This window comes from Gorilla gorilla, chromosome 14, assembly GCF_029281585.2.
Source record: "Gorilla gorilla gorilla isolate KB3781 chromosome 14, NHGRI_mGorGor1-v2.1_pri, whole genome shotgun sequence".
Taxonomy (NCBI): Eukaryota; Metazoa; Chordata; class Mammalia; order Primates; family Hominidae; genus Gorilla; species Gorilla gorilla.
Genome location: NC_073238.2, coordinates 8,938,080 through 8,952,673, shown reverse-complemented (window position 1 = coordinate 8,952,673; position 14,594 = coordinate 8,938,080).

Below are 14,594 nucleotides of genomic sequence, written 5' to 3'. Positions count from 1 at the left end.
TTTTCTTCTGCCTAAGGGGGCATTGTGACATCATAACTCTGCACTGGTCACCCAGGTGACAGGCCCTTGTCTGTGATCTGCCTACTGGGGCATTGTGACATCATAACTCTGCACTAGTCACCCCGTTGACAGAACCATATCCGTCATATGCCTCAGTGGGCATTGTGACATTATAACTCTGCACTGTTCACACAGGTGACAGTCCCTTGTCTGTGTTCTGCCTAAGGTATGATTGTGACATCGTAACTATCCACTGGTCACCCAGTGACAGACCCTTGTCTGTGATCTGCCTAAGGGGGCATTATGACATCATAACTGTGCACTGGTCACCCAGGAGACAGACCCTTGTCTGTGATCTGCCTAAGGCAGCATTGGGACATCATAACTGTGCACTGGGCAGCCAGGTGGCAGACGCTTGTCTGTGATCTGCCTAAGGGGGGCATTGTGACATCATAAATCTGCACTGGTCACCCAGGTGACAGACCCTTGTCTGTGATCTGACCAAGGGGACATTGTGACATCATTACATTGCACTGGTCATCGTGGTGACAGAACCTTGTCTGTGATCTGCCTAAGGTATGATTGTGACATCGTAACTATCCACTGGTCACCCAGTGACAGACCCTTGTCTGTGATCTGCCTAAGGGGGCATTATGACATCATAACTGTGCACTGGTCACCCAGGAGACAGACCCTTGTCTGTGATCTGCCTAAGGCAGCATTGGGACATCATAACTGTGCACTGGTCAGCCAGGTGACAGACGCTTGTCTGTGATCTGCCTAAGGGGGCCATTGTGACATCATAACTCTGCACTGGTCACCCAGGTGACAGACCCTTGTCTGTGATCTGACCAAGGGGACATTGTGACATCATTACATTGCACTGGTCATCGTGGTGACAGAACCTTGTCTGTGATCTGCCTAAGGGTGCATTCTGACTTCATAACTCGGCACTGGACATCGTGGTGACAGACCCTTGTCTGTGATCTGCCTAAGGGGGCACTGTGACTTCATAACTGTGCACTGGTCACCCAGGTGACACACCCTTGTCTGTGATCTCCGTAAGGTGGCATTGTGACATCATAACTCTGAGCGGGTCACCCAGGTTACAGGCCGTTGTCTGTGATCTGCCTAAGGGTGCATTGTGACATCATAACTCTGCACGGGTCACCCTGATTACAGAACATTGTCTTTGATCTGCTTAAGTGGACATTGTAACATCGTAACTCTGCACGGGTAACCCAGGTGACAGACCGTTGTCTTTGATCTCACTAAAGGGGCATTGTGACAACATAAATCTGCACCGGTCACCCAGGTGACAGATCATTTGTCTGTGATCTGCCTAAGGGGTCATCGTGACATCATAACTCTGCACTGGTCACCCAGGTGACAGACCCTTGTCTGTGATCTGCCTAAGGGTCATTGTGACATCATAAAACTGCAATGGTCACCAAGGTGGCAGACCCTTGTCTGTGATCTGCTTAATGGGACATTGTGACATCATAAATGTACACTGGGAATCCAGGTGACAGACCTTTGTCTGTGATCTGCCTAAGGGGGCATTGTGACATCATAACCGTGCACTGGTCACCAAGGTGACAGACCATTGTCTGTGATATGCCTAAGGAGGCATTGTAACATCATAACTCTGCACTGGTCACCCAGGTGACAGACTCTTCTCTGTGATCTGCCTAAGGGGGCATGGTGACATCATAAATCTCCACTGGTCACTCAGGTGACAGACCCTTGTCTGTGATCTGCCTAAGGGGTCATTGTGACATCATAACTCTGCACTGGTCACCCAGGTGACAGAACCTTCTCTGTGATCTGCCTAAGGGGGCAATGTGACATCATAACTCTACACTGGGCTCCCTGGTGACAGACTCTTGTCTGTGATCTGCCTAAGGGGTCATTGTGACATCATAACTCTGCACTCGTCACGCAGGTGACAGAACCTTTTCTGTGATCTGCCTATTGGGGCATTGTGACTTCATAACTCTGCACTGTTCACACTGGTGATGGAACATTGTCTGCCATCTGCCTAACGTGGAATTATGACATCATAACACAGCCCTGGTCACTAAGGTGACAGACCCTTGTCTGTGATCTGCTAAGGATTCATTGTGACATCTAAACTCTGCACTGGTCACCCAGGTGACAGACCCTTGTCAGTTATCTGCCAATGGGGGCATTGTGACTTTAGAACTCTGCACTTTTCCCCCAGGTGACAGAACCTTGTCTGTGATCTGCGTAAGACGGCATTGTGACATCATAACTGTGCACTGGTCACCCAGGTGACAGAACCTAGATTGTGAACTGCCTAACGGGGAATTGTGACATCATAACTCTTCACTGGTCACCATGGTGACAGACCCTTGTCCGTTATCTGCCTAAGGGGGCAATGTGACATCATAACTCTGCACTGGTCACCCAGGTGACAGACCCTTGTCTGTGATCTGCCTAAGGGGGCATTGTGGCATCATAACTCTGCACTGGTCACTCAGGTGACAGACCCTTGTCTGTGATCTGCCTAAGGGGGCATTGTGGCATCATAACTCTGCACTGGTCACTCAGGTGACAGACACTTGTCTGTGATCTGCCTACGGGGGCATTGTGACATCATAACTCTGCACTGGTCACCCAGGTGGAAGAACCTTCTCTGTGATCTGCGCAAGGGTGCATTGTGACATGATAACTGTGCACTGGTCACCCAGGTGACAGATGCTTGTCTGTGATCTGCCTAAGGGGGGCCTTGTGACATCATATCTCTGCACTGGTCACCCAGGTGACAGACCTTTGTCTATGATCTGCCTGAGTGGACATTGTTACTTCATAACTCTGCACTTGTCATCGTGGTGACAGACCCTTGCTGTGATCTGCCTAAGGGGGCATTGTGACTTCATAACTGTGCACTCTTCACCCAGGTGACACACCCTTGTCTGGCATCTGCCTAAGGGGGCATTGTGACATCACAACTCTGCACTGGTCACCCAGGTGATAGAGCCCTCTCTGTGATCTGCCTAAGGGGGCATTGTGACATCATAACACTGCACGGGTCACCCTGGTTACAGACCATTGTCTTTGATCTGCTGAAGTGGGCATTGTAACATCATAACTCTGCACGGGTAACCCAGGTGACAGACCGTTGTCTTTGATCTGACTAAAGGGTCATTGTGACATCATAACTCTGCACTGGTCACCCAGGTGACAGATCCTTGTCTGTGATGTGCCTAAGGGGTCATTGTGACATCATAACACTGCAACGGACACCCAGGTGGCAGACACTTGTCTGTGATCTGCTTAATGGGGCATTGTGACATCATAACTCAACACTGGGACCCAGGTGACAGACACTTGTCTGTGATCTGCCTAAGGGGCATTGTGACATCATAACTGTGCACTGGTCACCAAGGTGACAGACAATAGTGTGTGATATGCCTAAGGAGGCATTGTGACATCATAACTCTGCACTCGTCACCCAGGTGACAGACCCTTTTCTGTGAACTGCTTAAGGGGCCATTTTGACATCATAACTCTTCACTGGTCATCCAGGTGACAGACTCTTGTCTGTGATCTGCCTAAGGGGGCATGGTGACATCATAAATCTCTAGTGGTCACCCAGGTGACAGACCCTTGTCTGTGATTTGCCTATGGGGTCATTGTGACATCATAACTCTGCACTGGTCACCCAGGTGACCGCACCTTGCCTGTGCTCTGCCTAAGGGGGCAATGTGACATCATAACTCTACACTGGGATCCCTGGTGACAGACCCTTGTCTGTGATCTGCCTAAGGGGGCATTGTGACATCATAACTCTGCACTGGTCACCCAGGTGACAGACCCTTTTCTGTGATCTGCCTATTCGGGCACTGTGACATCTTAACTCTGCACTGTTCACCCTGGTGAGAGACCCTTGACCGTCATCGGCCTAACGCGGAATTCTGACATCATAACTCTGCACTGGTCAGTCAGGTGACACACCTATGTCTGTGATCTGCCTAAGGGGTCATTGTGACATCTAAACTCTGCACTGGTCACCCAGGTGACAGACCCTGGTCAGTGATCTGCCTATGGGGGCATTGTGACATCGCAACTCTGCCCTGGTCACCCAGGAGACAGACCCTTGTCTGTGATCTGCCTAAGGCGGCATTGGGACATCATAACTGTGCACTGGGCAGCCAGGTGACAGACGCTTGTCTGTGATCTGCCTAAGGGGGGCATTGTGACATCATAACTCTGCACTGGTCACCCAGGTGACAGACCCTTGTCTGTGATCTGACTAAGGGGGCATTGTGACATCATTACACTGCTCTGGCCATCGTGGTGACAGAACCTTGACTGTGATCTGCCTAAGGGGCATTGTGACTTCATAACTCTGCACTGGTCATCGAGGTGACAGACCCTTGTCTGTGATCTGCCTAAGGGGGCACTGTGACTTCATAACTGTGCACTGGTCACCCAGGTGACACACCCTTGTCTGTGATCTGCGTAAGGTGGCATTGTGACATCATAACTCTGAGCGGGTCACCCAGGTTACAGGCCGTTGTCTGTGATCTGCCTAAGGGTGCATTGTGACATCATAACTCTGCACGAGTCACTCTAGTTACAGACCATTGTCTTTGATCTGCTTAAGTGGACATTGTAACATCATAACTCTGCACGGGTAACCCAGGTGACAGACCGTTGCCTTTGATCTGACTAAAGGGGCATTGTGATATCATAACTCTGCACTGGTCACCCATGTGACGGACCCTTGTCTGTGATCTGCCTAAGGGGTCATTGTGACATCATAAAACTGCAATGGTCACCAAGGTGGCAGACCCTTGTCTGTGATCTGCTTAATGGGACATTGTGACATCATAACTCTACACTGGGAACCCAGGTGACAGACCCTTGTCTGTGATCGGCCTAAGGGGACATTGTGACATCATAACTGTGCACTGGTCACTAAGGTGACAGACCATTGTCTGTGATTTGCCTAAGGAGGCATTGTAACATCATAAGTCTGAACTGGTCACCCAGGTGACAGACTCTTGTCTGTGATCTGCCTAAGGGTGCATGGTGACATCATCAATCTCCACTGGTCACCCAGGTGACAGACCCTTGTCTGTGATATGCCTAAGGGGTCATTGTGACATCATAAGTCTGCACTGGTCACCCAGGTGACAGAACCTTCTCTGTGATCTGCCTAAGGGGGCAATGTGATATCATAACTCTACACTGGGCTCCCTGGTGAGAGACTCTTGTCTGTGATCTGCCTAAGGGGTCATTGTGACATCATAACTCTGCACTGGTCACGCAGGTGACAGACCCTTTTCTGTGATCTGCCTATTGGGGCATTGTGACATCATAACTCTGCACTGTTCACCCTGGTGACGGAACCTAGTCCGTCATCTGCCTAACGGGGCATTGTGACATCATAACTCTTCACTGGTCACCATGGTGACAGACCCTTGTCCGTTATCTGCCTAAGGGGCAATGTGACATCATAACTCTGCACTGGTCACCCAGGTGACAGACCCTTGTCTGTGATCTGCCTAAGGGGGCATTGTGGCATCATAACTCTGCACTGGTCACTCAGGTGACATACCCTTGTCTGTGATCTGCCTATGGGGGCATTGTGACATCATAACTCTGCACTGGTTACCCAGTTGGCAGAACCTTCTCTGTGATCTGCGCAAGGGTGCATTGTGACATGATAACTGTGCACTGCTCACCCAGGTGACAGATGCTTGTCTGTGATCTGCCTAAGGGGGGCCTTGTGACATCATATATCTGCACTGGTCACCCAGGTGACAGACCTTTGTCTATGATCTGCCTAAGTGGGCATTGTTACTTCATAACTCTGCACTTGTCATCGTGGTGACAGACCCTTGTCTGTGATCTGCCTAAGGGGGCATTGTGACTTCATAACTGTGCACTCTTCACCCAGGTGACACACCCTTGTCTGGCATCTGCCTAAGGGGGCATTGTGACATCACAACTCTGCACTGGTCACCCAGGTGATAGACCCCTCTCTGTGATCTGCCTAAGGGGGCATTGTGACATCATAACACTGCATGGGTCACCCTGGTTACAGACCATTGTCTTTGATCTGACTAAAGGGTCATTGTGACATCATAACTCTGCACTGGTCACCCAGGTGACAGATCCTTGTCTGTGATGTGCCTAAGGGGCCATTGTGACATCATAACACTGCAACGGACACCCAGGTGGCAGACACTTGTCTGTGATCTGCTTAATGGGGCATTGTGACATCATAACTCAACACTGGGAACCCAGGTGACAGACACTTGTCTGTGATCTGCCTAAGGGGCATTGTGACATCATAACTGTGCTCTGGTCACCAAGGTGACAGACAATAGTGTGTGATATGCCTAAGGAGGCATTGTGACATCATAACTCTGCACTGGTCACCCAGGTGACAGACCCTTGTCTGTGAACTGCTTAAGGGGTCATTGTGACATCATAACTCTGCACTGGTCATCCAGGTGACAGACTCTTGTCTCTGATCTGCCTAAGGGGGCATGGTGACATCATAAATCTCTAGTGGTCACCCAGGTGACAGACCCTTGTCTGTGATTTGCCTATGGGGTCATTGTGACATCATAACTCTGCACTGGTCACCCAGGTGACAGCACCTTGCCTGTGCTCTGCCTAAGGGGGCAATGTGACATCATAACTCTACACTGGGATCCCTGGTGACAGACCCTTGTCTGTGATCTGCCTAAGGGGGCATTGTGACATCATAACTCTGCACTGGTCACCCAGGTGACAGACCCTTTTCTGTGATCTGCCTATTCGGGCACTGTGACATCATAACTCTGCACTGTTCACCCTGGTGACAGACCCTTGACCGTCATCGGCCTAACGCGGAATTCTGACATCATAACTCTGCACTGGTCTCTCAGGTGACACACCTATGTCTGTGATCTGCCTAAGGGGTCATTGTGACATCTAAACTCTGCACTGGTCACCCAGGTGACAGACCCTGGTCAGTGATCTGCCTAGGGGGCATTGTGACATGGCAACTCTGCCCTGGTCACCCAGGAGACAGACCCTTGTCTGTGATCTGCCTAAGGCGGCATTGGGACATCATAACTGTGCACTGGGCAGCCAGGTGACAGACCCTTGTCTGTGATCTGACTAAGGGGGCATTTTGACATCATTACACTGCTCTGGCCATCGTGGTGACAGAACATTGTCTGTGATCTTCCTAAGGGGGCATTGTGACATCATAACTCTGCACTGGTCACCCAGGTGACAGACCCTTGTCTGTGATCTGACTAAGGGGGCATTTTGACATCATTACACTGCTCTGGCCATCGTGGTGACAGAACATTGTCTGTGATCTGCCTAAGGGGGCATTGTGACTTCATAACTCTGCACTGGTCATCGTGGTGACAGACCCTTGTCTGTGATCTGCCTAAGGGGGCACTGTGACTTCATAACTGTGCACTGGTCACCCAGGTGACACACCCTTGTCTGTGATCTGCGTAAGGTGGCATTGTGACATCATAACTCTGAGCGGGACACCCAGGTTACAGGCCGTTGTCTGTGATCTGCCTAAGGGTGCATAGTGACATCATAACTCTGCACGAGTCACTCTGGTTACAGACCATTGTCTTTGATCTGCTTAAGTGGACATTGTAACATCATAACTCTGCACGGGTAACCCAGGTGACAGACCGTTGCCTTTGATCTGACTAAAGGGGCATTGTGATATCATAACTCTGCACTGGTCACCCAGGTGACAGATCATTTGTCTGTGATCTGCCTAAGGGGTCATTGTGACATCATAACTCTGCACTGGTCACCCATGTGACGGACCCTTGTCTGTGATCTGCCTAAGGGGTCATTGTGACATCATAACTCTGCACTGGTCACGCAGGTGACAGACCCTTTTCTGTGATCTGCCTATTGGGGCATTGTGACATCATAACTCTGCACTGTTCACCCTGGTGACGGAACCTAGTCCGTCATCTGCCTAACGCGGAATTGTGACATCATACCACTGCCCTGGTCACTAAGGTGACAGACCCTTGTCTGTGATCTGCCTAAGGATTCATTGTGACATCTAAACTCTGCACTGGTCACCCAGGTGACAGACCCTTGTCAGTTATCTGCCTAAGGGGGCATTGTGACTTTACAAATCTGCACTTTTCCTCCAGGTGACAGAACCTTGTCTGTGATCTGCATAAGGCGGCATAGTGATATCATAACTGTGCACTGGTCACCCAGGTGACAGAACCTTGATTGTGAACTGCCTAACGGGGCATTGTGACATCATAACTCTTCAGTGGTCACCATGGTGACAGACTCTTGTTCGTTATCTGCCTAAGGGGGCAATGTGACATCATAGCTCTGCACTGGTCACTCAGGTGACAGACCCTTGTCTGTGATCTGCCTAAGGGGACATTGTGACATCATAACTCTGCACTGGTCACCCAGGTGGCAGAACCTTCTCTGTGATCAGCGTAAGGGTGCATTGTGACATGATAACTGTGCACTGGTCACCCAGGTGACAGACCCTTGTCTGTGATCTGCCTAAGGGTGCATTTTGACATCACAAATCTGCTTTGGTCACCCAGGTGACAGACCCTTGTCTGTAAACTGACTAAAGGGGTATTGTGACATCATAACTTGGCACTGGTCACTGTGGTGACAGACCCTTGTTAGCGAACTGCTTAAGGGGGCATTGTGATATCATAACTCTGCACAGGTCACCGTGGTGACAGACCCTTGTTTGTCATCTGCCTAAGGGGGCATTGTGACATCATAAATCTGCACTGGTCACCCAGGTGACAGGCCCCTGTCTGTGATCTGCCTACGGGGTCATTGTGACATCATAACTCTGCACTGGTCACCCTGGTGACAGAGCCATGTCCGTCATATGCCTCAGGGGGCATCGTGACAGTATAACTCTGCACTGGTCACACAGGTGACAGACCCTTGTCTGTGATCTGCCTAAGGTGTGATTGTGACATCGTAACTATCCACTGGTCACCCAGTGACAGACCCTTGTCTGTGATCAGCCTAAGGGGGCATTATGACATCATAACCCTGTACTGGTCACCCAGGTGACAGACACCTGTCTGTAATCTCCCTGAGGGGGCATTGTGACATCATAACTCTGCACTGGTCACCCAGGTGACAGACCCTTGTCTGTGAACTGCTTAAGGGGTCATTGTGACATCATAACTCTGCACTGGTCATCCAGGTGACAGACTCTTGTCTCTGATCTGCCTAAGGGGGCATGGTGACATCATAAATCTCTAGTGGTCACCCAGGTGACAGACCCTTGTCTGTGATTTGCCTATGGGGTCATTGTGACATCATAACTCTGCACTGGTCACCCAGGTGACAGCACCTTGCCTGTGCTCTGCCTAAGGGGGCAATGTGACATCATAACTCTACACTGGGATCCCTGGTGACAGACCCTTGTCTGTGATCTGCCTAAGGGGGCATTGTGACATCATAACTCTGCACTGGTCACCCAGGTGACAGGCCCCTGTCTGTGATCTGCCTACAGGGTCATTGTGACATCATAACTCTGCACTGGTCACCCTGGTGACAGAGCCATGTCCGTCATATGCCTCAGGGGGCATCGTGACAGTATAACTCTGCACTGGTCACACAGGTGACAGACCCTTGTCTGTGATCTGCCTAAGGTGTGATTGTGACATCGTAACTATCCACTGGTCACCCAGTGACAGACCCTTGTCTGTGATCAGCCTAAGGGGGCATTATGACATCATAACCCTGTACTGGTCACCCAGGTGACAGACACCTGTCTGTAATCTCCCTGAGGGGGCATTGTGACATCATAACTCTGCACTGGTCACCGTGATGACAGAGTCTTGTCTGTGATCTGCCTAAGGGTTCATTGTGACATCATAACTATGCACTGGTCACCCAGGTGACAGACCCTTGTCTGTGATCTTCCTAAGAGGTCATTGTGACATCATAACTCTGCACTGGTCAGCCAGGTGTAACACCCTTGGTTGTGATCTGCCTAAGGGGGCATTGTGACATCATAACTCTGCACTGGTCACCCAGGTGACAGAACCTTGTCTGTGATCTGCTTAAGGGGGCATTGTGTCATCATAACACTCCACTGGTCCCCCAGGTGACAGAACCTTGACTGTGAACTGCCTAAAGGGGCATTCTGACATCATAACACTTCACTTGTCTCCCTAGTGACAGACCCTTGCCCCGTTATGTGCCTATGGGGGCAATGTGACCTCATAACCCTGCACTGGTCACCTAGGTGACAGACGCTTGTGTGTGATCTGCCTAAGGGGTCATTGTGACATCAAAACATTGCACTGGTCACCCAGGTGACAGGCCCTTGTCTGTGATCTGCCTAAGGGGGCACTGTGACATCATAACTCTGCACTGGTCATCGTGGTGACAGACCCTTGTCTGTGATCTGCCTAAGGGGGCATTGCGACTTCATAACTGTGCACTGGTCACACCGGTGACACACCCTTGTCTGTGATCTCCCTGAGTAGGCATTGTGACATCATAACACTGCACGGGTCACCCAGGTGACCGACCCTTGTCTGTGAATTGCCTAAAGGGACATTGTAAATTCATAACTCTGCAAGGGTCACCCTGGTGACAGACCATTGACTTTGTTGTGCTTATGTGGGCATTGTGAAATCATAAGTCTGCGCTGGTCACCCAGGTGACAGACCCCTGTGTGCGATCTGCCTAAGGGGGCAATGTGACATCATAACTCTACACTGGTCTCTCTGGTGACAGACCCTTGTCTGTGATCTGCGTAAGGGGTTATTGTGACATTATAACTCTGCACTTTTTACCCGGGTGACAGAACGTTTTCTGTGATCTGCCTAATGGGGCATTGTGACATCATAACTCTGCAGTGTTCACCCTTGTGACAGACCCTTGTCCGTTTTCTGCCTAAGGCGGAATTGTGACATCATAACTCTGCACTGCTCACCCAGGTGACAGACCGTTGTCTGTTATCTGCCAAAGGGGGCATAGTGACATCATAATTCTGCACGGGTCACCCAGGTGACAGACCCTTGTCTGTGATCTGCCTAAGGGGGCATTGTGACATGATAACTCTGCATTGGTCACCCAGGTGAGAGAACCTTAACTGTGATCTGCCTATGGTGGCGTTGTTGCATCTTAACTCGGCACTGGTCACCATGGTGACAGACCCTTGTCTGTGATCTGCCAAAGGGGGCATTGTGACTTCATAACTGTTCACTGGTCACCCAGGGGAAACACCCTTGTCTGTGATCTTCCTAAGGGGGCATTCTGACATCATAAGTCTGCACTGGTCGTCTTGGTGACAGAACCTTGTCTGTGATCTGCCTATGGTGGCATTGTGATATCATAACTCTGAACGGGACTCCCAGGTGACAGGCCGTTGTCTGTGATCTGCCTAAGGGCGCATTGTGACATCATAAATCTGCACGGGTCACCCTGGTGAAAGACCGTTGTCTTTGATCAGATTAAGTGGGCATTGTAACATCATAACTCTGCACTGGACACCCAGGTGACAGACCATTTGTCTGTGATCTGCCTAAGGGTTCATTGTGACATCATAACTCTGCACTGGTCACCCAGGTGACAGACCCTTGTCTGTGATCTGCCTAAGGGGGCATTGTGACTTCATAACTGTGCACTCGTCACCCAGGTGACACACCCTTGTCTGGCATCTGCCTAAGGGGACATTGTGACATCATAACTCTGCACTGGTCCCCCAGGTGATAGACCCCTCTCTGTGATCTGCCTAAGGGGGCATTGTGACTTCATAACTCTGCATGGGTCACAATGGTTACAGACCATTGCCTTGATCTGCTTAGGTGGGCATTGTGACATCATAACTCTGCACCAGTAACCCAGGTGACAGACCCTAGTCTTTGATCTGCCTAAAGGGACATTGTGACATCATAACTCTGCACTGGTCACCCATGTGACAGACCATTTGTCTGTGATCTGCCTAAGGGGTCATTGTGTCATCATAACTCTGCACTAGTCACCTTGGTGACAGACCCTTGTCTGTGATCTGCCTAAGTGGTCATTCTGACATCATAACTATGCAATGGTCACCCAGGTGGCAGACCCTTGTCTGTGATCTGCTTAATGGGGCATTGTGACATCATAACTCTACACTGGGCACCCAGGTGACAGACCCTTGTCTGTGATTTGCCTAAGGGGTCATTGTGACATCATTACTCTGCACTGGTCACCAAGGTGACAGACCATTTTCTGTGATATGCCTAAGGAGGCATTGTGACATCATAATTCTGCCCTGGTCACCGAGGTGACAGACCCTTGTCGGTGAACTGCTTAAGGGTGCATTGTGACATCATAACTCTGCACTGGTCACCCAGGTGACAGACCCTTGTCTGTGATCTGCCTAAGGGGGCATTGTGACATCATAACTCTCCACTGGTCACCCATTTGAAAGACCCTTGTCTGTGATCTGCCTAAGGGGGCATTGGGTCATAATAACTCTCCACTGGTACCCCAGGTGACAGAACCTTGACTGTGAACTGCCTAACGGGGCATTCTGACATCATAACACTTCCCTTGTCACCCTAGTTACAGACCCTTGCCCTGTTATGTGCCTAAGGGGGCACTGTGACATCATAACTCTGCCCTGGTCATCGTGGTGAGAGACCCTTTTCTGTGATCTGCCTAAGAGGGCATTGCGACTTCCTAACTGTGCACTGGTCACACCGGTGACACACCCTTGTCAGTGATCTCCCTAAGTGGGCATTGTGACATCATAACACTGCACGGGTCACCCAGGTGACAGACCCTTGTCTGTGAACTGCCTAAAGGGGCATTGTGAATTCATAACTCTGCAAGGGTCATCCTGGTGACAGACCATTGACTTTGTTGTGCTTAAGAGGGCATTGTGAAATCATAACTCTGCGCTGGTCACCCAGGTGACAGACCCTTGTGTGTGATCTGCCTAAGGGCGCAATTTGACATCATAACTCTACACTGGGCTGTCTGGTGACAGACCCTTGTCTGTGATCTGCCTAAGGGGTTATTGTGACATTATAACTCTGCACTGGTCACCCGGGTGACAGAACCTTTTCTGTCATCTGCCTCATGGGGCATTGTGACATCATAACTCTGCAGTGTTCAGCCTTGTGACAGACCCATGTCCGTTTTCTGCCTAAGGTGGAATTGTGACATCATAACTCTGCACTGGTCACCCAGGTGACAGACCCTTGTCTGTGATCTGACTAAGGGGGCATTGTGACATCATAACTCTGCATTGGTCACCCTGGTGAGAGAACCTTTACTGTGATCTGCCTATGGTGGCATTGCTGCATCTTAACTCGGCACTGGTCATCATGGTGACAGACCCTTGTCTGTGATCTGCCAAAGGGGGCAATGTGACTTCATAACTGTGCACTGGTCACCCCGGTGAAACCCCCTTGTCTGTGATCTTCCTAAGGGGGCATTGTGACAACATAAGTCTGCACTGGTCATCTTGGTGACAGACCCTTGTCTGTGATCTGCCTATGGTGGCATTGTGATATCATAACTCTGAACGGGTCACCCAGGTGACAGGCCGTTGTCTGTGATCTGCCTAAGGGTGCATTGTGACATCATAACTCTGCACGGGTCACCCTGGTGAAAGACCGTTGTCTTTGATCAGATTAAGTGGGCATTGTAACATCATAACTCTGCACTGGACACCCAGGTGACAGACCATTTGTCTGTGATCTGCCTAAGGGTTCGTTGTGACATCATAACTCTGCACTGGTCACCCAGGTGACAGACCATTGACTGTGATCTTCCTAAGGGGTCATTGTGACATCATAACTCTGCAATGATCACCCATGTGGCAGACCCTTGTCTGTGATAAGCTTAATGGGGCATTGTGACATCATAACTCCACACTGGGAACCCAGGTGACAGACACTTGGCTGTGATCTGCCTAAGGGGGCATTGTGACATCATAACTGTGCACTGGTCACCAAGGTGACAGACCATGGTCTGTGATATGCCTACAGAGGCATTGTGACATCGTAACAATGCACTGGTCACCCAGGTGACCGACCCTGGTCTGTGAACTGTTTAAGGGACCATTGTGACATCATAACTCTGCACTGGTCACCCAGGTGACAGACTCTTGTCTGTGATCTGCCTAAGGGGGCATGGTGACATCATAAATATCCACTGGTCACCCAGGTGACAGACCCTTGTCTGTGATGTGCCTATGGGGTCATTGTGACATCATAACTCTGCACTGGTCCCCCAGGTGACAGAACCTTGTCTGTGATCTGCCTAAGGGGTCATAGCGACATCATAACTCTGCACTGGTCACCCAGGTGACAGACCCTTGAAGGTGATCTGCCCAAGGGGTCATAGCGACATCATAACTCTGCACTGGTCACCCAGGTGACAGACCCTTGTCGGTGATCTGCCTAAGGGGTCATAGTGACATCATAACTCTGCACTGGTCATCCAGGTGACAGACCCCTGTCTGTGATGTGTCTAAGGGGGCATTGTGACATTATAACACTGCACTGGTCTCCCAGGTGACAGATCCTTGACTGTGAACTGCCTAAGGGGGCATTGTGACATCATAA